Raw genomic sequence first — 24,637 nt, 5'->3', positions numbered from 1 at the left:
TTTGTTCACTGCAAAACCAATGCCGCTCCCTACAATCCCGTCTTATGTGAGCTGATTGCATCCTATGCCTACAAACATCATATTTTTGTCCCATTACGCAATTTTCTACCATCCTCGGCTGCAGTTCTTGACATCCATTCTGTCACGCTTATGTAATCACCTGTTATAAATTGGCAACGAGTGATTGAAGACGTGCATGGCCTGCCCGCCGATTCCATTTTTTTTTCTTAATCTCAGCTAGCATATCAGTTGCCACGGTTTACTACGCCACTGTCTTCCTGCCTTAATGCTATCTCCAACAATTTTTGTTACTTCCCTTTCTGCACAGTCCTCGACTTCTCAAGTTTCTTTGTTAACCTCCAGGTTTATGTGCCATATTGCATAACCGGTAGAATGCAATGATTCTAAACATTTTTCAAGGATATCGGTAATGTGGCGATCACGATTCGGGAATGCCTCCCATGTGCTGTTCAAACCATGAAATTTTTGTATAAGTTTCCTGCTTTACATCAGTACCTGCTATTGATATTTCACCTGGATAAAGATGCTCTTCCATAGATTCTACGGGCTGAATGTCACTGATGAATTTCTGGTATCTCACCAAGTTAGTGAAGGTTACCTTTATCTTTTCCATATTTTCGCGGGCCCACGTACATGTAAAAGCACGAACACTCATTGGTTCTCAATGTCTTTTTTAAACTGCTGGACATTCAGTTCGTTACTACGATAGTGACTTAATGCGTGTACTAATATTATGCTAAATATGAAACAGTAGAAATATACTTATCTGCAGTTTGTCGATGTCTCCTTCACTGTGTTGGTTGCGAGATCCATCATCGGCACCACCTCCTTGTCGCATCTTAGCTATATCGGCTGTCTTCCTTTAGCACACGCTATGCAATATTCGTGACGCTCGCAGTCACGCAGAGGGGAGGAACTCAGCGCACTCACAGAAGCAGCACCGGATAAGTTGTTTGTTCAGGATTGTGCCGTGAACAGTAGGTGCGCGTTGCGATCTGTAAAATCGCCTAAGCTATTGGTAGTCTTTCGGGGTGCACGGAAATATTGCTCACGGAGGAACAGAACTATCCAAGAAACAGTGGTCATCGTCGAGCCTGATCACTACGACGCGCACTGCAAGCTCGTTGTACGAGTTTGTTTACACTGGGCTTCAATGTTTAACCGCCATGCTCGCCCGATGAATGTATGTGATGACGCCACCACAGCGTTCCCTCGTGGTATAATGTGAAGCGTACTAAATAACAAATTAGTCGAATACACATTCAGTCTACATCTTGTAAGCTTTAAAATGCTTTTAAACCACGTTAAACTAACTTATAATATTGTACTAAATGCATTTGTTTTAAAACTCGCTTGTACGTGTAATGCACTCAGTGGAACGACAAACAAGTGAAAGAAGGCACGACCATGCACCGACGGTATGATCACGTGAGCCCCTGTTTGTCGACCGCCCAGAAGGCAACGCCCAAGGAATGATAGCCACCCAGAGTGAATCTAGATAAACCAATGAAACTGGAGGCTTGTGGAAAGATAAACTGTGTCTCGGTACCATTTGTGCTTTCATCTTGGGGTGTCGCCAGAGCTCGTGAAGATCCCGAGTTTCGCCAAACTCGGCGCATCCTGCATAGCACCCCTGGAGTGCGGCCTGATCCCGGTGACCAGAACCGGTAACGCACTCTCTCACCAGAGCAGGATACAACAATCGAACCCCGGCCCTCAGTCCCCAGCAGCCGCGAAGCAACTGACCACGGCGGCGGTCAGATCTGTGACGCTGCAGAGGGTGCTAAGAATACCTGGCTCCGGACAGGCCGCCATTAGAATCTGAACCTGGCAACGTTTAACGTTAGAACGCTATCTAGTGAGGCGAGTCTAGCAGTGTTATTGGAGGAATTAGAGGGTAGTAAATGGGATATAATAGGGCTCAGTGAGGTTAGGAGGACAAAAGAAGCATATACAATGCTAAAAAGCGGGCAGGTACTGTGTTACCGGGGCTTAGCGGAGAGACGAGAACTAGGAGTCGGATTCCTGATTAATAAGGAACTAGCTGGTAACATACAGGAATTCTATAGCATTAACGAGAGGGTGGCATGTCTTGTTGTGAAACTTAATAAGAGGTACAAAATCAAGGTTGTACAGGTCTACGCTCCTACATCTAGTCATGATGACCAGGAAGTCGAAAGCTTTTATGAAGACGTAGAATCGGCGATGGGTAAAGTCAAAAGAAAATACACTATACTGATGGGCGACTTCAATGCCAGGGTAGGCAAGAAGCAGGCTGGAGACAAGTCAGTGGGGGAATATGGCATAGGCTCTAGGAATATCAGAGGAGAATTACTAGTAGAGTTTGCAGAACAGAATAATATGCGGATAATGAATACCTTTTTCCGCAAGCGGGTTAGTCGAAAGTGGACGTGGAGGAGCCCGAATGGTGAGACTAGAAATGAAATCGACTTCATACTCTGCGCGAACCCTGGCATCATTCAAGATGTAGACGTGCTCGGCAAGGTGCGCTGCAGTGACCGTAGGATGGTGAGAACTGGAATTAGCATTGAGGAGGGAACGGAAGAAACTGGTACATAAGAAGCCAATCAATGAGTTAGCGGTAAGAGGGAAACTAGAGGAATTCCGGATCAAACTACAGAACAGGTATTCGGCTTTAACTCAGGAAGAGGACCTTAGTGTGGAAGCAATGAACGACAATCTCATGGGCATCATTAAGGAGTGCGCAATAGAAGTCGGTGGTAACGCCGTTAGACAGGAAACCAGTAAGCTATCGCAGGAGACGAAAGATCTGATCAAGAAACGCCAATGTATGAAAGCCTCTAATCCTACAGCTAGAATAGAACTGGCAGAACTTTCTAAGTTAATCAACAAGCGTAAGACAGCGGACATCAGGAACTATAATATGGATAGAATTGAACAGGCTCTCAGGAAGGGAGGAAGCCTAAAAACAGTGAAGAAGAAACTAGAAATAGGCAAGAATCAGATGTGTGCGTTAAGAGACAAAGCCGGCAATATCGTTACTAATATGGATGAGATAGTTCAAGTGGCTGAGGAGTTCTATAGAGATTTATACAGTACCAGTGGCACCCACGACGATAGTGGAAGAGAGAATAGCCTAGAGGAATTCGAAATCCCACAGGTAACGCCAGAAGAAGTAAAGAAAGCCTTAGGAGCTATGCAAAGGGGGAAGGCAGCTGGGGAGGATCAGGTAACAGCAGATTTGTTGAAGGATGGTGGTCAGATTGTTCTAGAGAAACTGGCCACCCTGTATACGCGATGCCTCATAACCTCGAGCGTACCGGAATCTTGGAAGAACGCTAACATAATCCTAATCCATAAGAAAGGGGATGCCAAAGACTTGAAAAATAATAGACCGATCAGCTTACTGTCCGTTGCCTACAAAGTATTTACTAAGGTAATCGCAAATAGAATCAGGAACACCTTGGACTTCTGTCAACCAAAGGACCAGGCAGGATTCCGTAAAGGCTACTCAACAATAGACCATATTCACACTATCAATCAAGTGATAGAGAAATGTGCAGAATATAACCAACCCTTATATATAGCTTTCATTGATTACGAGAAAGCGTTTGATTCAGTCGAAACCTCAGCAGTCATGGAGGCATTACGGAATCAGGGTGTAGATGAGCCATATGTAAAAATACTGGAAGATATCTATAGCGGCTCCACAGCCACCGTAGTCCTCCACAAAGAAAGCAACAAAATCCCTATAAAGAAAGGCGTCAGACAGGGAGATACGATATCTCCAATGCTATTCACAGCATGTTTACAGGAGGTATTCAGAGGCCTGGAGTGGGAAGAATTTGGGATAAAAGTTGATGGAGAATACCTTAGCAACTTGCGATTCGCTGATGATATTCCCTTGCTTAGTAACTCAGGAGACCAATTGCAATGCATGCTCACTGACCTGGAGAGGCAAAGCAGAAGGGTGGGTCTGAAAATTAATCTGCAGAAAACTAAAGTATTGTTTAACAGTCTCGGAAGAGAACAGCAGTTTACGATAGGTAGCGAAGCACTGGAAGTGGTAAGGGAATACATCTACTTAGGGCAGGTAGTGACCACGGATCCGGATCATGAGACTGAAATAACCAGAAGAATAAAAATGGGTTGGGGTGCGTTTGGCAGGCATTCTCAAATCATGAACAGCAGGTTGCCACTATCCCTCAAAAGGAAAGTGTACAACAGCTGTGTGTTACCAGTACTCACATATGGGGCAGAAACCTGGAGGCTTACGAAAAGGGTTCTGCTGAAATTGAGGACGACGCAACGAGCTATGGAAAGAAGAATGATGGGTGTAACGTTAAGGGATAAGAAAAGAGCAGATTGGGTGAGGCAACAAACGCGGGTAAACGACATCTTAGTTGAAATCAAGAAAAAGAAATGGGCATGGGCCGGACATGTAATGAGGAGGGAAGATAACCGATGGTCACTAAGAGCTACGGACTGGATTCCAAGGGAAGGGAAGCGTAGCAGGGGGCGGCAGAAAGTTAGGTGGGCGGATGACATTAAGACGTTTGCAGGGACAACATGGCCACAATTAGTACATGACCGGGGTAGTTGGAGAAGTATGGGAGAGGCCTTTGCCCTGCAGTGGGCGTAACTAGGCTGATGATGATGATGATGATGATGATGATGGATAGTGCCATGTGTAAAACCACCGAGCCAAAGCTGTTCAAGTCTAAGTAGTAGTGTTTGATATCGACAAACATTAACGCGACCTGCGTGACTACTGCCGAGGCGCCGTACACTGGATTGTAAAGGAGAGCCCTCCGGCCGCAGCTCTCGAGAGTCTCAGTGCCGGACTCTCAAATTGTTGCCGCCTGCATAATGGCGAAAACTAACACTACGCTCGTTCCCTTAACCGCCAATTACTATACTGCACGCTATACAGCGTGTCCGAGCTATCATGCACCATGATTTAAATATATGTAAATGGCACTTAGCGGGAGAAAAGCAAGGTAATATTCTTGGCCGTCGCTTGTAGTACACAGACATTTTTTTTGCATTTCCCCTAAATACGTAATTAGTCTTAAATATTCACCTTCTCACATATCATTAGCTGAAAATTGCAAAGCATCAGGAAAAACTGCCGATAGAGCTTTCTGTTGCTCACTACGTGCTACGTAAAAGTGTCTTCCGAGCGTGAAAGTAGGCCGCGAATACACGCAATTGATTACACGTAACGTGCCTCGGGCGGACAATCGCGCGGCAATTTTCCGCGTCTTCGCGGGCTTCTTTCACGCTCGGAAAAACAATGTTATGCAGCATGCATTGAGCAGTATAGGAGCTTTTCATGTTGCTCTACAGTTTTCTCATTGACACTTTTTTTCTAGTTGAAATGCTTGGGCAGTTGGTAAATAGTACTAATCATGCAAGTAGGCGAACTGCAATAAACAGTTAATCTGAGTATCTCTAAGTGATAGCCAACAACATTACCTTGTCGTTGTCCAGCTATGTGACATCTGCATAGTTTTGAATCTTGGTGCATGATAGTTGAGACACTGCGTATATGGCACTTTTTATTCCTGCAAAAATAGTCGCGCCAGCAAGGTTTCATTGTGATAGCATATATATGGACATTCCAGGCGCACTGATGCTTTTGGCGGCGTCGTCACCGTGATGTTCCGTATAAGTTCCAAGGGCGATAACTTCGTCGCCGCGGGTCGTATGGTCTATGTGCGAGTTACAGCGTGCGAGCGTGAGCCGACGATGGCGGTTCCTCATCGCTTTCTCATTTTTGCCCTATGGAGGAAAGTGGAGAGGAAGCGCGCCGTTTTCCTTCGCGCAAATGGCACCAGGTGAAAGGGATGGAGGAGGGTGTCCACAACGACGGCTGCTACGTATGGTGCGACCGCGCTGGCCTTTCTTGAAAGCGATCTTCTTTCTCGCTCAGGGCACTGGGGAGGGGAGGCAAAGGAGGCCGCACTGCTCTGGCGTCTGCTGCGTAAGGGGCGGCCGCGCGGGCCCTATCTTGAAAGCGACCTCCCATGTTTGCGCTATTTGCACCGGTCAGTTCGCGTTGGAGCGTGAGGCAGCACGAGGGCCAATTCGCTCGCTGCTGCTGCCGCGCTTCATCAATACTGTGCTTCTTCAGCGAGTTTGCGCAGCCATAAGACAACTGTCTCTAGTTAGTACAGCTGTCTACTAATTTGCTATGGCAGTCAATGGTTCCTCTTTCGTACGAAACTGCGACTATTCTTTACGACTGTTCATTTATTTGGAAAATCGCTGCACTGTGAACACGTTATCGTAGGAGGAATGCAAACGCGATAAAAAATTATTTCAGCCATGTGGCCATAGAACAACGTGTCTAAAAAAATAAATACTAACACTGTAACACTACCACGTGGGAATAATGCCTTGAAATAAATGAAAGTCTGCCACAATATGGCATTCTTCAATGCTACTCGGGTGCTCATTTTACAGCCAAATAGTGTGGCAATAAAAGTCTTGAAAGCATCCGCAGGACACTGTTTCTCGCTTAAAGCCACCATTTCGCGGTGAGCTTCTTCCGTGCACAGAAGGCGTTACATAGTTGATAACAAGCAAGAAAATGCATTTTTACATTGGCAAAGCATACCAGCCCAATCGAGTGCTCTTCTAAGGCTCGAAATATGCTATGCGTCCAATTTCACCCTACCTTCTTCCCAATTCACTGTAACTTTCTTTGAATGCGGCTGTCTTCATTGTCAAAAGAATTGCGAGAAAAATGATACCTCAGCCTGTTTTATGACTACTTATCTCGTTTCAGATGTCGCAAATGGAACATCCGACTCTTGTCCCTATATTCACTATTGTTGGGGGAATCGAGGTAAGCGAGCTGGTTCTTGGTATAGCGCTAGGCAACTACGTAAGCAAGCTTGTTGCGCCCTTTGTAAGGCAGGTGTTATGCGCTTTGAAGATAAAAAATTTCGGCATGCCCGATGATATCGGCGCTTCTCAGAGCGCTAATAGCCACTCGCACTAAGTGTTGGTATGGTGGGGAACGTAATGGATAATCAGGAAAGGATACTGAAAAAATGAAAACACTGCTTATATAGTAGAGTGCTGAACTTAGATTTGGTTTCATTTGGACAAGTTGTTGTCTTCTGCAAAACGAGTGATGCAAGTGTAACAGCAGTTACACATTTTTACGGAATAGTAAACAATGGCCATGCTTGTCTAAAAATAAATGCTTTTTGTTTGTCAGGAGCAGGTACGACATGCTCCCCTAGATTTTGCACGCAGAAAGCTTCCAGAATAAGCTTATCTGTTGAGTATTCGCTTTCGCAATAGATATGTTTCGTAACAGGGACCAAAGACCACAGTGCTTACAGTGCAATTACAGGTTGCCGCATTGGAAACAGTCTGTTATGCTCGCGCATTCTACCATTGACAGAACGACCCGGATGTCCACCATACACCTTCCCATCCAATTATGGAATTTTGTGTACAGCACACAGCCTTCATTTTGTATGCGTGTTCACATCTCCTTATCTACCCCCATACAAGTGGCACTCAATTAAAAACGCTATGATTATGCAGTACCAGTCCATTTGTGATAATTACGTAGAAATGCGTATCTGATTGACGTTACACATGCGTCATTTGGTCTGCTGGGGGACAAAATTTGACTTAAATTACCTATTTTTAGGTCCAACACCCTTTCCTTAATTTACTGTTTGCCTTCCACTATGTCAGTATATTCTACGAGTTTTGCAGTATGCTCACTGTCAACCCCATGTTGCGAACTATATTACAACTCGTCCAGCAGGCTACCCTCACCCGCACTCACGCCTCTGCATTTCTTGCGTTGCGATCGCAATTACCAAATATGGCATGACTGAGGTCTTGCGCAATACGTTTCACTCTACATGTGAAAAAAGTAAATATAGTATTTCGTTACAAAGGAAAATCTCCCTACCTAATCCGAGAGAAGGTAACTTCATACGCAAACAGTTTGAGAAAACAAATGTGAAGCATTCAAATACGGAAGCCACGCCACGATCGATTGCGCACATAAATTTTATGTTCCCTGGTAAAGGTGTATGATTATTTTTAGCTCTCGGAACGCGTGCATTAACACTACTTCATGCGAGGACCGAAGCCGCCTCAAGAAACCCAATGTTTGGAACTGAATACTAAGTAGATGTCTACAAACCATAATTCGAAATGCCTGGCCAAATATTCTGCTGGCATCTTGACCTTTTTATCAGATTGCAGACCCATGATAAGTGATGTGGATATTTTGACTAGGAAGTCTTTTTTATAATTACCCGCAAGCTGAAACATACATCATGTTCCACGCAAACTAGCGAAAAGTATTCTGCTGTGTTTCTTAAGGCCTCCCTCCGTACATATACAAACACCGACGACATTCATCGCATCATCTCTTATATAATAAGCAAAACAAGCCCCGCAAATAAAGAATATTTATTGTTTTTGCGAGCTGATCTTAACACCACGAAAAGAGCACTTGATATCTCTGTGTTTCCCTTACTATTGACGTAAATCGGTATGTTTCTTATACCAGAGTCGCTTTTGAAGAAAAGTTGTTTAATCTACAATAAATTGTATTTCTACAAAGTTTTATACACGGAACCCATCATACCATATAGTTTACTCGAGAGGTAGATTTTGTTAAATACGCAAAAAATGATTATAAACGGCAACGTCAGTTACGGGTGGAATGCTTGGCAATTGCAAAAAAAATCAATAATATATCGTAGAAGGAAAAGGAAAGGGGTCGTATTCACAAATATACTTACACTAGAATTGTTTTTACGAGATCATTTGAGCAAATCCGTTTGCTGGCCATGGCATTAGCAAAGTTCGCTGACCAATGGAAAAGGCCACTTACGAGTAAAATGCGTTGCAAGTTCTGCTACAGTTTCATCATTACAAGTCAAGCTTTTACAATAAAAATCCCAAAACTTTTTATAGGAGCGCTGAAGCATCTCTCGAACTTAAGGAAAAGACACAGTCCACTGGTAGCATACGCTGTTATAAACATCGCAGCAAAACTTTGCAGCCTTGGGCCGCACGAAAATCTCTCAAGCGGAGAGCAAAGTAACGTTTATCTCAACCGCTATTATTTTCTTCAGGAGCCCTCTTCTCACCCTTTCAGGATGCTTTATTTCGTAATATAGCAGATTCTCATACGCGGCTGCTATTAGACAATCATCATCATCATCGTATTCATCATCATCAGCCTAGATAGCCTCACTGCAGGGCAAAGGCCTCTCCCAAGCTTCTCCAACTACCCCGGTCATGTGCTAATTTTGGCCAAGTTGTCCCTGCAAACTTCATAAACTCATCCACCCACCTAACTTTCTGCCGCCTCTTCTACGCTTCCCTTCTCTTGCAATCCATTCCATAACCCTTCATGACCATCGCTTATCTTCACTCCTCATAACATGTCCTGCCCATGCCCATTTCTTTTCCTTGATTTCAACTAAGATGTCATTAGCTCGCGTGTGTTCCCTCATCCAAGCTGCTCTTTTCTTGTCCCCTTAACGCTACACCAATCATTTTTCTTTCCATAGCTCGTTGCGTAGTGCTCAAGTTAAGTAGAACCCTTTTCGCATGCCTCCAGATTTCTGCCCCGTACGTGAGTACTGTTAAGATACAGCTGTTATACACTTTTCTATTGAGAGAAAATGGCAACCTGCTGTTCATGACCTGGGAATGCCTGCCAAACGCACCCCAGCGCATTATTATTCTGCCGATTATTTCAGACTCCTAAACTGGATCCGGGGTCACTACCTGCCGTAAGTGGATGTATTTCCTTACCACTTCCAGCGCCTCGCTTTCTATCGTAAACTGATGTTCTCTTCCGAGACTGTTAACCCTTACATTAGTTTTATGCGGAATAATATTTAGACCTACCCTTCTGCTTTGCCTCTCCAGGTAAGTTAGCATGCATTGCAATTGGGCCCCTGAGTTACTAAGCAAGGCAATATCATCAGTGAATCACAAGTTACTAAGGTATTCTTCATTAACTCTTATCCCAAATTCTTCCCAATCCAGGTCTCTGAATACCTCCTGTAAACATCAATAAAGAAGGGTGTTTGGATGAGTCCGCTTCGTCCTCCTTTTACTACGTAATTTATTCATACAGTTGTTCAAACAGGCGTGTGCGAACATCTGCTTTCGAATTCTTATAATGTTTACGTTCCGGTAGAAACCAACTATCTTCTACACGCTCAATAGCGGCCGCGCGCGACCACGCCGCTGGTCGGTGTCGTGGTAATCGGGGCTCGGTAATTTTGTCTAGTTTTCGAAAGCCTACTCCCCTCGAATCAAGCAAAACCTTAGGACAAGCCACAAGCGCACTTGTCAGCACGCCCTCACGTTTAGCCACTCTTGGTTAGACGCCTTGCCAGATTTCACTTCGAAATGAGCTTCAAACGACAAAGCCGGTTCGTTGCAAGTAGTACGGCCAGGCAAGAGCATGTATGCGCGATATCGCAATCTAGCCCAGTATTCCACAAAGCAAACCGCTGCAGCTGCATGTTGATGCTGTCTGCAATGCATGACTTCCTAGATTTGCGCGCGCCGGCTGGTGTTGCTCCGGCCGTACCAATCGCGCGGGGGCAGCTTAACTTCAGAGGTGGGCGTGGCCGGCTGCTCCTCCATGCAGCAGCGCTCGCAGCCAATGGCTATTGTATTAAGTGGCGTAAATTCACTAATGACTGAAGCAAGTATGCCCGGACCCTCCATCTTTGTTCACGATTTATGTTAAGAGCACAGAAAGGGAATTGGAAAACAGTCAATCAGTTTTTGATTTATTCTACAGGCGTAATGGACAAATGGCGCTACAGAAGGCTCCGGCACTGATGTATGCGCACGACATAGTGCTGCTAGCGGACAGTGCAAGGCATTTACAGAGAATGGCAAATAATTGTGGCAACCTAACAAGAAATTAAGACCTTAAATTTGGCACATAAAAATCGGGAATTATGATCTTTATTTAAGAGGCGAGTAGCTGCGTGGTTTCAATTCAACAGCAAGTCATATCCATAGTGAAGCCATATGAATACGTTGGCGTATACATAAACAAAGGAAAGACTTACTCAAGCACCCACCAATATTATCTGAAAATAAAAGGCAAGTCGAATGACACAATAATGAAACATAGGGCACTTTGGGGCCACAATAAATATTGTGACGGGTGCTAACCTATTTACGCGGTGTATTTACAACGCTTATATGTAAACAGCAGCCGAGAATTGCGGAGGTATTGAGGAACGACAAGGAGAAGGGGAGGAGCATCGGGATGAAAAGTGCGTCGGTACAATATCCCGTCGTTAAGAACCAGCCACGGTAACGATGGATCAGTAGGAGCAGATCGCATTCGGTCAACGAGGTTCCTAAAAAAAGGGGCGTCATGAGGTTACTCGCTGGCCATGTCCAAGAGCTGGGAAATGGAAAGAACACTTGCGAAAGCGTCCATATTGGCATTGGCGGGCCTGGTTACAGTGTAACAGGACAAGCAGTCGGCGTCCTTGTGTAGGCGACCAGACCTATACAACGCGGAATAGGAATACTCTTGTAGCCCAAAGCCCATCGTCCAAGCCTCCTTGTGGGATCTTTTAGGGACCAAACCCAACAGAGAGCGTGGTCGTCCGTTGTGGTAGAACACGGCATTGGCCAGCATTATGTTCGAATCCCACCTGCTCACCTTCCGGACGCGCTCATACATCTTCACCCTTTCTTCTACGTCAACATCATCGACACCGGTGAACTTGCCGGGGTCTTGCGTCTGAGGTAAAGCAACGTATATGGTATACGTAGTCGGCATTGCAGCTGCAGATGCGGTGCCTTCCACTGGAAGCGTGGTCCCAGGCTGGGTGAGACGTCAGCTGCGGAGCTTCCTGGCGAAGACGCGTACCCCGCACCTCCACGAAAATGTCACGTGTATAAAACTATTTACACGGTATATTTCCTTGGCGTATATAAACAGCAGCCGAGAATCCCGAGAGGCTGTTGCCACTTCGTCGTCTTCACCGTCGACGACCTTGTTCTTTTTTTCCACCGTAACAATGTGAGGAGGGTGCGTGGAATTTTGAAAAGGAGTGATGGTGCCACCGTTGACGGTCGCAAAGGCCATTCTGTGCCTGAAATGGAATATATTGTCGGGGTTGGAAGTTAACGAAATATTGGCTTTGGGAGCTAAGGTTAAAACCACAAAAGAGGCTGCGTAAGGGGAACATGAGTGGGGCCTTGTTTGAAGTGAGGGAAGCGCAGAACAAAATTAATTTCGAACACTGAGGAACATAGAATAAAATAAATGGGCGGCTAAAGTGCAGAACTTTCTGTACCCTAAAATTGTCGACACAGTAATGAGGATGAGGTAAAGAAATTTGGCAACCAAGTACAGGGTAATTGAAAGTGTAGATAGACAATCAGGAGTAATGATAAAGAAAGTGAGCGATACAGAGACAGGTTATTAGGCGCAAAAGAACGGAAACGAAAAGACGACGGAGATTTACAATAATGGCAAAATAGTTATTATTAGGGGCAACCTGTACGATACAGCAAAGGCTAGTGCTTTGCTTTTTGAAGCTCGAGCTGATATCGTAATGTTAAAAAGATACCGGAGCAAATATTCGTCATTTGAAGAGGCATGTGTATGCTCCAGAAAAAATTCGGAGGCCCCCTGAGTGCATCCTAATTGAATGCAAAGAAATTCGCTCAGCGAATCATGTGTACAACGTTCACCTTCCGAAAACGCTTAGATTTAGAGTGGATGGAAGTATCAACCGTTCAGCGATCGGCATAAGCAAGAGATGTTTGGCGAACTGGTCCAAAGAAGCAGGGAACACGGTGACTCAACCGGATCCGTTGCAGGTATAGGCAGCGGTTCAAGGCAGATAAGACGAAATATATGTGTACAAGAATGTTTGTGGGAAAAACATTGGTAACTTACCTGAGTAACTAAATCAGGCTGGGTAACGATTTGACCCCGCCTGATTTCAAATGGGATACTACTAAATGATGATGATGATGATGATGATATATACATGCATCGGGGCGCCTGTCGGGCACTCTGGTATTCTCACCGCAGTTTCGACAAGGCCAGAGACGAATGTTTTTTCGCTGTTTTATATTTTACGGCGGAAGGTACCTACTGGAGCCTATTTTGTTAAATGCGTTTAATTCTGTTTTTCGCGGTCATTCACTCGATACATTCAAGGCAGTACGTAGAGATGGAAAGCGTCTGCAATAGATCGTCATATGCTGGAAACGCACTGTGTTTGGGAATTTGCGGGTAATTTGTTCATGTTTATTATTTTTCGTGGAAGTTTTAAAGCTTGCTTGGCAAACCATCCAGTTTCAAAGCAGTATCGCCAGCTGCTATCAGCGCTTGCTTTCGTCTCTGTATTTCAACGTTGTGATATGGCGTGAATTTGGACGTAGCACGACCTGCCAATACAAACCTGCTGTAATCACCCATGTACTTAGATTTAGCTAAAAGTTACAAAACCCTCAGTAGCCGAAATTATTTCTGAGCTCCTCTACGACATTCTTCACAATCATGTTGTTTTTTTTGTGTGTGTGTCCGTACGCCAAGAATATTGTGTTCTTATAGCGATTAAGTGGACACTCCAGGTGGTGACATCAGCATTTCTTATCATATGCGCTGAATTCCAGCGCCGCATCCGACCAAGCCAACGGCAGAAACTCTCCGTTTAAGCAGCATGTACGCTTACATAGAAAAGAAGCTCGAGTGCCCACTGACGCTAAATGAAACGACAAAACAAGGCACTCGGCATCGAGCATGCTCGCTTCTCGTGACGTCGCCGGCGCCACCGGGTCTGGTGACACCTGAACCTCCTCAGCTTCATGAGCAGAGTCAGGGATCGTCAGTCCTTGTGGCGCTGGCGGTGAAGGCGTAAGCTATGCTTGCGTTGCACTCAATGGTTGGCGCTCACTTGCGAGGCTTCTCATGTTTCTTTTCCCCACTCCTTCCGTCTTGTACCGTAGGTGCGATATGTGACGCACACTTTTAGGAGCAAATGACGAAGCACTGAGCTGTGAATTGCGCGCTAGTGGTAGTAGGTCTAGTGTGAGCGTTATCGGCGCAGCGACGGGTCCGGACTGGAGCTACTAGGGGTATGCGAATATTCGTAACCTTTAATAACGAATCAAATGGCGCCCTACTGGACTCGACCTTCGCATTAAATTATCACTGTTTGTAAATGAGAAGATTTTTTGAATACTTTTGAATACTTGAATGCGCCAACTGCACCCAAATAAACATATAATTGAACAAGGAAGGGTGAATTTCCATGCAACACGGGCATAGGCCGAAAGTGTTTCTTTTCCGGGTGAGGTGAGGCAGGGGCTTGACCTGCTTTCCGCACTCCACCAATATATATGCATATATATTTGCCCTGCAAAGACAAAACACTCTTGGCCTGGGACGCTCGCAAGTGAGCGTCCCAGGCGGAAGACGACGAGGCGGAGAAATAGAAGGACTTGACCAAGGAACCGGTGTTGTGCCTATCTCGTCTCTTACAATGGCGCAGTCGGCAAATCACCCAAACACTTCATTTATCCCCAAGCCACCAAGGTATGCCATTGATGCTTCTTTAGAATTAGGTGGACGTTAAAGAACCCCAGTAGGCCCTAATTTCCGAAGTCCCCCACTACAGCGTGCCTCATAATCAGAAAATGCTTTTGGCACGTAAAACTCCACAATTTTTTTTAATCCTTCGGTGGTAGAACCGGTTGCCGTGACTACAACGACCACACTGTCCGTCGGCACCGCCGCTGGTTCCTCGGTCAGGTGGACAGGCAGCCTGGCGCAGATGAGGTGCTGCCACTTGCAGCCGGCTTTTTGGAAATGCCGGTGCATTGCAGCTTTAAAAACGACGTCATCCTGCGGATTGACAATATGAACGCCTTGGTTAATCGTTATGCTTGGCCAGACGACAAACGATGGCTCATTGCAAGAAAACGACTTTGCGGTGCAGCCAAGATATGCGACAACTGCAAAGGCGTCTAGCAGCGTTACTAGCCTGAATGGAGTGCAGCTATGTTAGCTGCTTTCGTCCCGCTTCCTCATGGCTGCGCGGCCCCGACATCCTCGAGCATCAGCTGTGGGTCGTCTTCGTCGAAGATCGCGGCCGAGAAAGAACGTTTCACCAACTGCGGCAGCACGTCGAGTCCTCAACCGCCACTGCCTTAGTCACAGGCCTTCGGTTCGTGCACCACATCGGCTTCCTCTGCCATCTACAGGGAACCCGGCAGCAAGGTCTTGAAGACAGCAAATGAAGCTCGTGAGCAGCAGCGTCGGTTGTAGAGGCATACGGTGGCGACACGGGTGATCTGCAGTACTGCGACCCTTGGGACACGGGCCCAGCCGCCATGCCTCTGCGGCCGCTGCGGTTCCGACGGAACGCGCTACGAGAACCCCGGTCCGGCACACGCCACCCCTGTTGCAGGGGAGCGCCGGCCACCGTCGAGATAGCCAGCCAGCAGCAAATCTACGAGACGGCGTTCGACGTGTGTGTCAAGTAGCGAGATCCGGACCAGCGCTTGGACCCAGTGGCCCAGAGCCCTGCACTTCTGCTTCCCGGGCGGCAGTAGCAGACGTGTGCAGGCGCCTCTGCCCGGTGCCGTCGTCGTCCTCGTCTTAGTGAGTGTAAGTTAAACCATGCCTCAAGGGAGGCATCACAACACTGTCTTCACTGCAGAATGCCTGTTTCCCGAAGCCACTACCGAACCAGGAAAGCAGTAGCAGCAGTTCCGTATCTTCGAGTGTTCAGCAGCAAACAGCACCAACACCCGTGGTTGCAGCAGCAGTGGCGTTGGTAGTCCTGCAGTTGCTGTTGCTGCTACCAGAGGGCACGGTTTGGTGTCCAAACAAGCGTCAGCAGCCGACAAGGCGATTTATCAGAACAATTCATTACCACGGTCCTCAATTTCGAAAAAACCCCTACTGCACCTCTCGGCGCTGTCGCCTTAAGCGCAGCATCCACGCAAGCATCAAGGTGCTCCCTCCAGAGTCAGTGCGGCGGCCAAGGCATGGTGGCCACCGCAACGAATGGGAGCCGATGGGCCTGGTAACCGTACAGTTCAATAGGTTCCGGCCAACATCCTCAGACAATTTCTCGTCATCCACATTTTCCGACCACAATCCCTGCAGGGCTGCAGTAAAAATCACTTTATGTTCACCTCTGCAAGCTACACATGCGCAATAAAGCTCGTATGTGTGTGTATGCGCGCGAGTGCTTAGCTGCCGATAAAGGGGCAGTCGCGCAGATGCGTGATAAGTCCTTATTTTCTCTCGACACAGTCGTTCGTAGTATGGTGCGGGCTTCATGGATAAACTTTTGCGCGCAAATCTAACTGGCCAGCTAGCGCAATCGGCGAACATCTGTTCGAAGCCACGAAGCAAGAGGAGGAAGGCGCCTGGAGGTGAAGAGAATCTCTCACCGGGGAAGAAACGCGCTAGAGAGCGTGGCAAAGGAACGCTACCTAGAGGAAAGTCTAGGTGACATTGGGAGAAAGGGGCAAGGAGAAACTAAGCTAGGGGTCGCGGAGGGTAAAGATATGCGAAGGCGCGCTGGAATGGCATCCTCTGGCTGCTGCTAGAGCTTTTTAAGATAAAGACGTACCGGGTTTGTCTCGCTATAACATCGTCCTCGTATGCCTATGCTGTGTCTTCGATTGAAAGCGTGCGGTACTCGAGCAGACGATGGCGGCTACATCTCGCATGCACACGTGTGGAAAGTTGGCGGAAGCATGCCGTCTTCCCACTTGAGGGGGCGGGGTGCCATCCTCCTGCGGCTTCTGCGTATGGCGCTTCCCCGCGAGCCCTTTCTTGAATATGATCTGCGATGTGCACATTGTAGGCGTCTAGGTGCACCAAGGGCTGCTGGCTTCGTGTGCGCACGTGAAGCACGTGAAGCGCGCGATTGACCAAATGAAATAAAGATGACAAAGGCGGAGGTGAGCGGACATTACTGACGTGGACACGGAGATGGGCATGTGTATCTCCAGTTGTGCTCGGAGACGGGAAATGGCAGCTTCGGGGACCACACTCCGGAGAGGGGACGTCCGAAAGTTGACAGGCGTCAGCTTGACATTCTGAGCCCCGATGGCCTTGTCGTCGCTGTGTTCCACGGCACAGGTCCAGCTCCACGCTGCCGTAACCGGCCACTTACCAGTGGCACGGAGGCCGTCGCCTGGGCACTTCTGCGGCGCAAGGCCTGAATGACCCCCCCCATGTCCTGTACCACATGGGCCTCGGAATCTAAGGACCCAAACCGCGTCGCTCACAAGGGAGGTTGATGCCCACGCCGCGTCGCAACCACGCAGGCCAAGGGCATACGCCACACCGGGCCGAATTCCAGCACGACTGGCGACGGTCAGAACGTTTGATTTCTCTAGACTTCTGGTTACTTGTTTAGCCTAACAGAGGAACAATTTATAGCCGAGGGCGACATCCTTTTCATGGATATAGCTAGTTCGGCGCTAGTGTCGTTTGTGCGCATAGGTTATAAGGCATGTACGGGCGCGTTACTGTTCACTTTTCTTGATTACAATTTTTTGGGGATAACTGTTTTTACGTGTTCGACTTTGTTTCTGCCCATTTCTGGAATGCCGAAATTCCAGACACCCAGTACGTATGAGAAAAAAACAAAAAACAACGTCTTTTATAACGGCCTCTATAGAAACATAAGAAAGGCAAAACAAAGTAATCACTTTGGAGTAATCAGTCACCACTACTTTTCAAATGTGATGCTTACAACGTCTATCGGCCTATCTATTGCTGTAATAAACTGAGTGCAATATTTTTCATATCGGAAAAAAACAAAACATTCACCCAGTTTTAATCAGTGGGGTGGATTCAGTCGCTAAGCTCCATGCCTTCGTTTCCATCATTTAGTGTTTAGTTATACTACTAATGGAGCACATCTTGAATATGTGCTTCCGACATTTATTGCGTGCTCAAATACTTTGTTAGACTTGCAATTTTTTGCGCCTCTCATTCTAGCACTACCGCATGAGAAATGACTCATGGGTAAGTGAGAGACATTTGTGCTCAAGAATGACGCAATCAATATTACAGTTTATTTGTCGTGGCGAAGTCGTACTAGTTACTTGACTTTTTCCACAAACAATAAATGGGCCCACTTCAAAGAAAAAAGATTACCATGATTATTGGCGATCAGGTAGCAATAATATTTTCATGGCAGTTTCTTCAAAGCAGCGCAGTTATCGAGAGATATTGCTCCAGTCAACTAGTACGTAGCCATACCAGCAGAGTTAAGGAATTATATGAACTTCAAGAAATCGCATATGGTGTTCCAGGTGCCTACAGTATGTTTTAAAAGTAATTACTTGGCGAGAAAATAGGCAGAATTCTAACGATAACCGCAAATGTTATCGCAAACTATGGGGGGGGGGGGGGGGGCATGATAGTGCAAGAGGTGTAGTTCGTCTGCTCTTCGACTTGTGTGGTTTTGCTGGTGTTGTGTCAGCTGAGTCAACCGCGCCGAAAATAGGGCTGGTTCCAGGAAGACGGGGCAAGTGCGCACCTGGCCAGGGTACTACTCAATTGTTTCAAATTTTTTTGCCAGTGGCATAATCTCCCGTTTGACGTTGCCTGCTAGTTCACCAGGTTATTTTATTTAGAGGGTGTCCTGAAACGACGGATGTAGGAGAACAACCCTCAGACAATGCATGAGTTACAGGTAGCCAGTCCCTAGTTGATTGTTTGACACTATTGTAACTCCGAACCTGAGGAGCGTAGAAGAGAAAGAAGTGGCGCGAGGTTTTTTGGTGATCGGCTGTTTCGGACTGCCCCATGTCTTTTGTGTAGATAAGTTCGTTGTACATCCGTAACAAAAGGGGAAGGAGTGGTCTGTTGGACGCCATGGACAACCCAGGCCTAGAAGGCTTTTCAAGAAGCAGATGCATGGCCGAACTACCACGAGAGCCAATAAGCCTGGCCGACACCCAAGCAGGCCGGTCAGCGAAGACCGCCGAAGAGGATGTTGATCAAGTCAGCCAGAGACCAAGGCAACATAGCTACTCGATGCTGCAAGCATGCATGTTCTTAGGTAAAAGAGATGAAGACGTGGCTGTCTGGGTGTGGCAATACGAAAGAATAAGCTGTTACAACGGGTAGAGTGCGTTAGCGCAGCTTGTGAACGTAGCATTTTTTTCTCACGGGTACCGCTTTACCTTGGTTTGGCAATCATAACCTTGTGCTGACCACTTGGGAAACTTTATCCAGGAATGAAAGTCTGCTTTGGCGACTAGGATTCCAAGAAGAAAAAAAGCAGAACACACGCTCTCACGCAGAGGCCAATTGCCTGGTGAAACATGTACGACAAATATTGAAGAAATATTGAAGCTATACGGACTTGTAACCCGGAAGTTTGATGAAGAAAAATGTAGACGTGTGTTGCAAGCCATCGCTGAAGACGTGTAGAATTTTCTGCTAACGAAATAAAACCTGAGCACTCCTTCTGAATTCAGATATCAATACGGCGCATTCCAAGCTTATAAGACGCGAAAGTTCTTAGCGAAGTTTGGGCTCTTTGACAACGTCGCCACAGTTGCAAAGTATGGACGTCACTGCCTGCGATGATATCGCCTCAGTCATGCGTCGAGTGCATGAAGATCAGCTAGCAGGACTTCAGGGAGTTGGCGCTGGTTTCCAATGCGCGTTTGACAAGGGCATTCCCGAACCACCACCAACGTGGTTGCGAGAATATCAAATTGATGGATGACCGCCTTTTGAAGAACCACACTTGAGCAACATGAGCTTTCAGCCCCTCGCGCGAATCTCAGTCGCCGCCAGCCGTCAGCAGGCTCTCTTGATATTACGGAGTTAACCCGACACCACGACGTGTTCCTGCAGAGCACTCGATGCCACGGCATGTTCCTTCGGAATCATACCCGGCGCTACGCGTACCAGCGTCATTCAGGTTTAACTGTGAAATACCTGTTGGCTATGCCTGCAACTTCCGAGCCTGTATTGCGCGTTATTGTTGCCGTCGCCTGCAGCGAGCGCAAAGCTTTTCGGCATACCCATCTCGTATGCACAAAGACGCGACCGCGTAAATCGGACTCAATCCTTTGTAGCAAAAGTTGCCTTACTAATCTCGCGATGAGTCCCCTGTCTCCGAGCGCAACCTTACAGCGCCGCCTACCCTAGTGCGCCTTTCGCCATCCCCGCGCCATCATCTGTCGCCTTCCCCGCCGCAGCTGGGAAACTAGCGGTTGCGGCCGGCCGAGGTGCGATCGTGGGACGGTCAGACACGCCAATTCCGACATCTGTTATCCTGAAGAACAAGGTGTGTTTGTGTGTGTGCGTGTGTTTGCGTTGACGGTGTATATACTACTGCTCATGTCGAAAGGGGTGCCATTATTTCTGTCATAAGCGTTGGCTCAAAGATTGCTTAAGGCAGGAAGGTACGTTGGCGTGGCACGGGAAGAAACTTTTCGTGGAGTGGCAGGCGAAAAGGTTCGCCCTATTGGTGTTTGATGGGCTTTGGTAGCGATAGGAGGACGGAGTTTTAGATCCTGGTTGACTCTTTTGTTCCACGCATCACATGATGCTATATTAGGCATAGATTTCTTATGTGAATACAGTGCTACACTTGACTGTGGTATTGGATATATTTTAAAACGGAGAAGATTGCCAATCGCTATGCTTGATGATTTGCAGACTGATCAAGTCTACGTGTTTTCTCTGTCTCAACATGTGTTTCTGCCTGCTCGGACAGCCGTTTGGTCCCACATGTTGCTCACGTGTCCTGATTGCATCATGCAGCGGTATTGTCGAGCCAGAGCGTAATAATACGATAAAGAAAATTTGTTAGTGCCTCGATTTGTTGTTGAAGCCATGGACGGGCGTGTATTGTCCCATCACCCTTAGATCGATTTATAGATTCCATCCTGCCCCATCTTGAATGGAAGATTTGTATCTGTTATTTAGATGTTGAGATTATTTTCAGTCGAAATTTGCATGACAACAACCAGCAGCTCGGCGTTGTTTTTAACTGCATCCAACAGGCTGGCCTCACTTTAAACTATAAGAAGTCCCACTTATGTGAGCGTCAGATCCATGTGTTGAGATATCTCGTCGACAAGGACGGTATACAGCAAAACCCAAGAATGATTTCTGCTGTTCGCAAATTCAAGCACCCGAAAACAGTAGATGAGCACAGAAGGTTCCCGGGCCCGTGTTCGTTTTTTTGCAGGTAAAGGCATCGCCCTGTTTTCTTTACCCCTGACAGACCTGCTTCGCAAGTACAATCCCTACATATTCGCTCAGTATGAGACTGCTTTCGAGCAACTGAAGTTTTTCCTCACCTCTGTGCCACTTCTCCTCCATTTCGATTCAGCGGCGTTAACCGAACTTGTGTGGGTGCTCGTGCTGTGCTAGGCCAGGTTCACGATGCCCGTCAACACGCCGTTCCCTACGCAAGTCGTACTCTGACGAAAGCAGAGAGGAATTACACAGTGACTGGTCTGGACTGCCTTACTGTTGTTTTCGCAATCCACAAGTTCAGGCCACCTTTGTACGGCCGCCATTTCAAGATTGTTACCGACCATCATTTCCCTTGTAGGTACTTTAGACTGCGTGACCCAGCTGACCGGTTTGCTCGGCGGGCCTTGTGGCTCCTACAATAGAAGTGTTCCCTTACAATAGCGGTTGGTGCCACACAGATGCTCACGGCTTATCCCGTCTTCCCTCTCAGAGCAAGGGCACTGGTGGGCACGATTTCGACAACTACTTAACTACAATCTCATCGGGCTTTCCTAACTGCCGTCTTTAGAAACCAACAGCGCAATTCTTCACTGAACATGATTATTCATGTAACCCACAGATCTGACCGAGCTACGCCATTTGTGATTCGTGACAATCGACATTACTACAAGAATTATTGCAACAAGGGTCCTGAACTGCTACTCGTCATGCCAAGATGCCTGCGTCTGTGGTATTTCGGGCCATGCACGGCGACCATGCACCGGGGTACCTTGCATTCGCCTGAACGCTCCACCGCCTCCGACGACGTTTCTATTGGCCTCAATCGTGGAAGGCAACCAAGGAGAATGTCGCTAAGGGTAATGTCTGCCTATGCCGCAAACAACCGAGTATAGCTCCTGCAGGAAACCTAGAAGCTGTTAGAACGCAAACTTCACCTTTTGAGAAAGTGGGCATAGATTTAATTGGTAACGTAAGACTTATGCTGAAACAATGGCCCTTGTCACAGGAACAGCACTCTGTTTCGGGGTTTCTTCTGCGTTAAGTTATCATCCGCTCCGGAGCTCCTTGTGTGGTGACAAGCGATCGCAGCTGAGTAAATGGAGTAAACTACGCCTTTGTTAAACTTAATATCGTCATTCCAAGCCTCAGCATCCGCCAACCAATGGTCTTAGTGAGGCCACCAATCGTACCCTGGTCACCACGTTTTCAGTGTATGTCTCAGCGCATCACAGAAATTGGAATGCCGTACTGCCGTTCGTGACGTTTGCCTTCTTCACTGCCAAGCATGAAGTCACAAGATACGAGCCTGTCCTTCTGTATGCTCGCCATCCATAAGGTTTTGTCGAGGGCAAACTTCCTTTTCCAAATAACCAAGGTGCTTCTGTCGCATGGATATCATATCGTGTCGAAAAGCACGTCGACTTTCACGGCTCAGAACCCTATCATGGCAAACTTGTTCTAAGGCTTGCTACGGCGCGCAACATTTGCCCGTCAGATTCGACACCGGCGATTTCGTATGACTGTGGACACCAATTCCTTAAAGGGTGCTTTGCCGTAAGCTTGCTTCCAAGTATTCGGCCCATTCGTCATTCTAAAATGCTTGAGTGACGAGACCAATGTCATCGCTAAAGTGATGTCTAATAACGACCGTTTACGTTAGACGAAAGTTGTGCACGACGTACGATTGAAACCCTACAATCAACCCGCACTCTCATTCGTTCGGTGAGCTTCGTCAGCTCAGGAGGACAGTGTAACGCCTCACCAGAAAAGCGTAGAAGAAGAAAAAGAAGCGGCGTCATGTTTTTACAGCGAAGCACTCTATGAGTAGGATTTGAATGATCGCATACTCGCGTAGACCAACAATTTTTCATACGTGGTCGATTACCGCAAATGCAGCAATAACAAACCGACCCTTTGCGGAGGTGAAGCAGGCGTTAAGCACTCACCGTACGTGGGCCGGTCCTGAAGGCAGTGAAATGACCAGACCCGCGGCGGAGGTGAAGCAGGCGTTAAACTCTCCCTATACGTGGGCACACCCTCGAAGACAGAGCAATGGCGGGCTGACCCGCGGCGGAGCTGAAGCAGGCTTCAAGCACTTTCTACATGGGGACCCATCCCGAGGATAGTGCCATATAGGGGCGACCCACTGCAGAGGTGCAGTTTGCCATTAAGCGCCCACATACACAGGTTCACTTGGTCGCCCTTCTTCACAGAGTGGAAGGGCACTCAGTTCATTCTTGTGTGTTCGGCTGTTTCTGACCATGCCATGTCTTCTCTATCATTTATATTGCAACACATTCTACATTCCTAACAATATACAGAATCGTGTGCAGACATGCCTGCATATCAACGCTGTAGCTTTTTTGATGGGATCAATACAAGGCGGTAATTAAAACTTCAACTTTGAAAACTACAATTTCTACTGAACAGTTACTCTTCAGACACACTCTAATTGACATGCTATGTTAGTGAAAAGACACACAAGCCTGCAATAGTGAAAAGGGCAGGTGACATTATAGGCGACAGGATTTGTCATCTTGTTTTGCCATACTTGGAGTTGTGGATTACCATGTAGACTCCGCCTTTTCATGCTTTCTTTTTCATTTCATTGAAGAAACTGTGCCTGTGTATGCTGATGTTATGAATAAGCAACTGAGAGTAGCGCTTCAGCCTCCACTGTTTCTTTTGAAAGAGTGTGCTTGACTTTCTTGTTCGGTATACCGTGCCACCTCTACTTCGGAAAACTTTGCCATAAGTTTGATGTGAGGATATTTACTAGGCTAGCCTTGTTTGTACAAGTTTATACATAAAATACCTAAATAGTTGATAAGCTACTGGCATAAACAAGTACATATCGCTGAATAATTTAGATACTAAACATCTGCAAGTATATCTCCACGCACGCATATAAACGTTTATGTAACAAAAGAGCGGTGATGTTACTTCGTACAAAACGTAAAAATAAAGTGCACATAGTGCAGACAAGGAAAACTGCACCAAACTGCGAAAGTAGAACCGGGATCGTGTCCACGAGATGTCCAAGATGTAAGACCATTTCATTGATTAAGCATCGCAATTGGTTGTACTACTCACACAAAAAACAACCATAAAAGAATATTCACAAAGAAAAGTTCCAGCATGAGTAGAAAACATAATGAATAAAAATATATATTTGATTATTCAGTTGGGAACCTTTGTACATGTTATCAGAATCATAAGAAGCACCGATGGAATAAAATAGCTTTATTAGGACATACCACATGTAGTTCTTAATTTATTCACCCAAAATCATTGTAGAAGTTTACAAGAAATGGAATCAAATGCTACCATGATTAATCTTAAATATTCTACGCAATAAATAAGCAGAACACG

At 46.7% G+C, this 24,637-nt stretch overlaps 1 long non-coding RNA gene across 1 annotated transcript in view; it reads left to right on the top strand.

Annotated features, from left to right (window-relative positions):
* The window catches only part of LOC129387588 (uncharacterized), a 37,103-nt gene extending 27,309 nt beyond the window's left edge, over positions 1-9,794 (top strand). Inside the window, exons 2-3 of the long non-coding RNA XR_008614729.1 lie at positions 6,797-6,856; positions 9,762-9,794. This is a non-coding gene — a long non-coding RNA (uncharacterized lncRNA). The remainder of the gene's footprint in view (positions 1-6,796; positions 6,857-9,761) is intronic.
* The last annotated feature ends 14,843 nt before the right edge of the window (positions 9,795-24,637 follow it).

This window comes from Dermacentor andersoni, chromosome 11 (assembly GCF_023375885.2).
Source record: "Dermacentor andersoni chromosome 11, qqDerAnde1_hic_scaffold, whole genome shotgun sequence".
Classification (NCBI taxonomy): domain Eukaryota; kingdom Metazoa; phylum Arthropoda; class Arachnida; order Ixodida; family Ixodidae; genus Dermacentor; species Dermacentor andersoni.
Note: the sequence above shows the minus strand (reverse complement) of the source record. Positions and strands in the feature narration are given on the sequence as shown.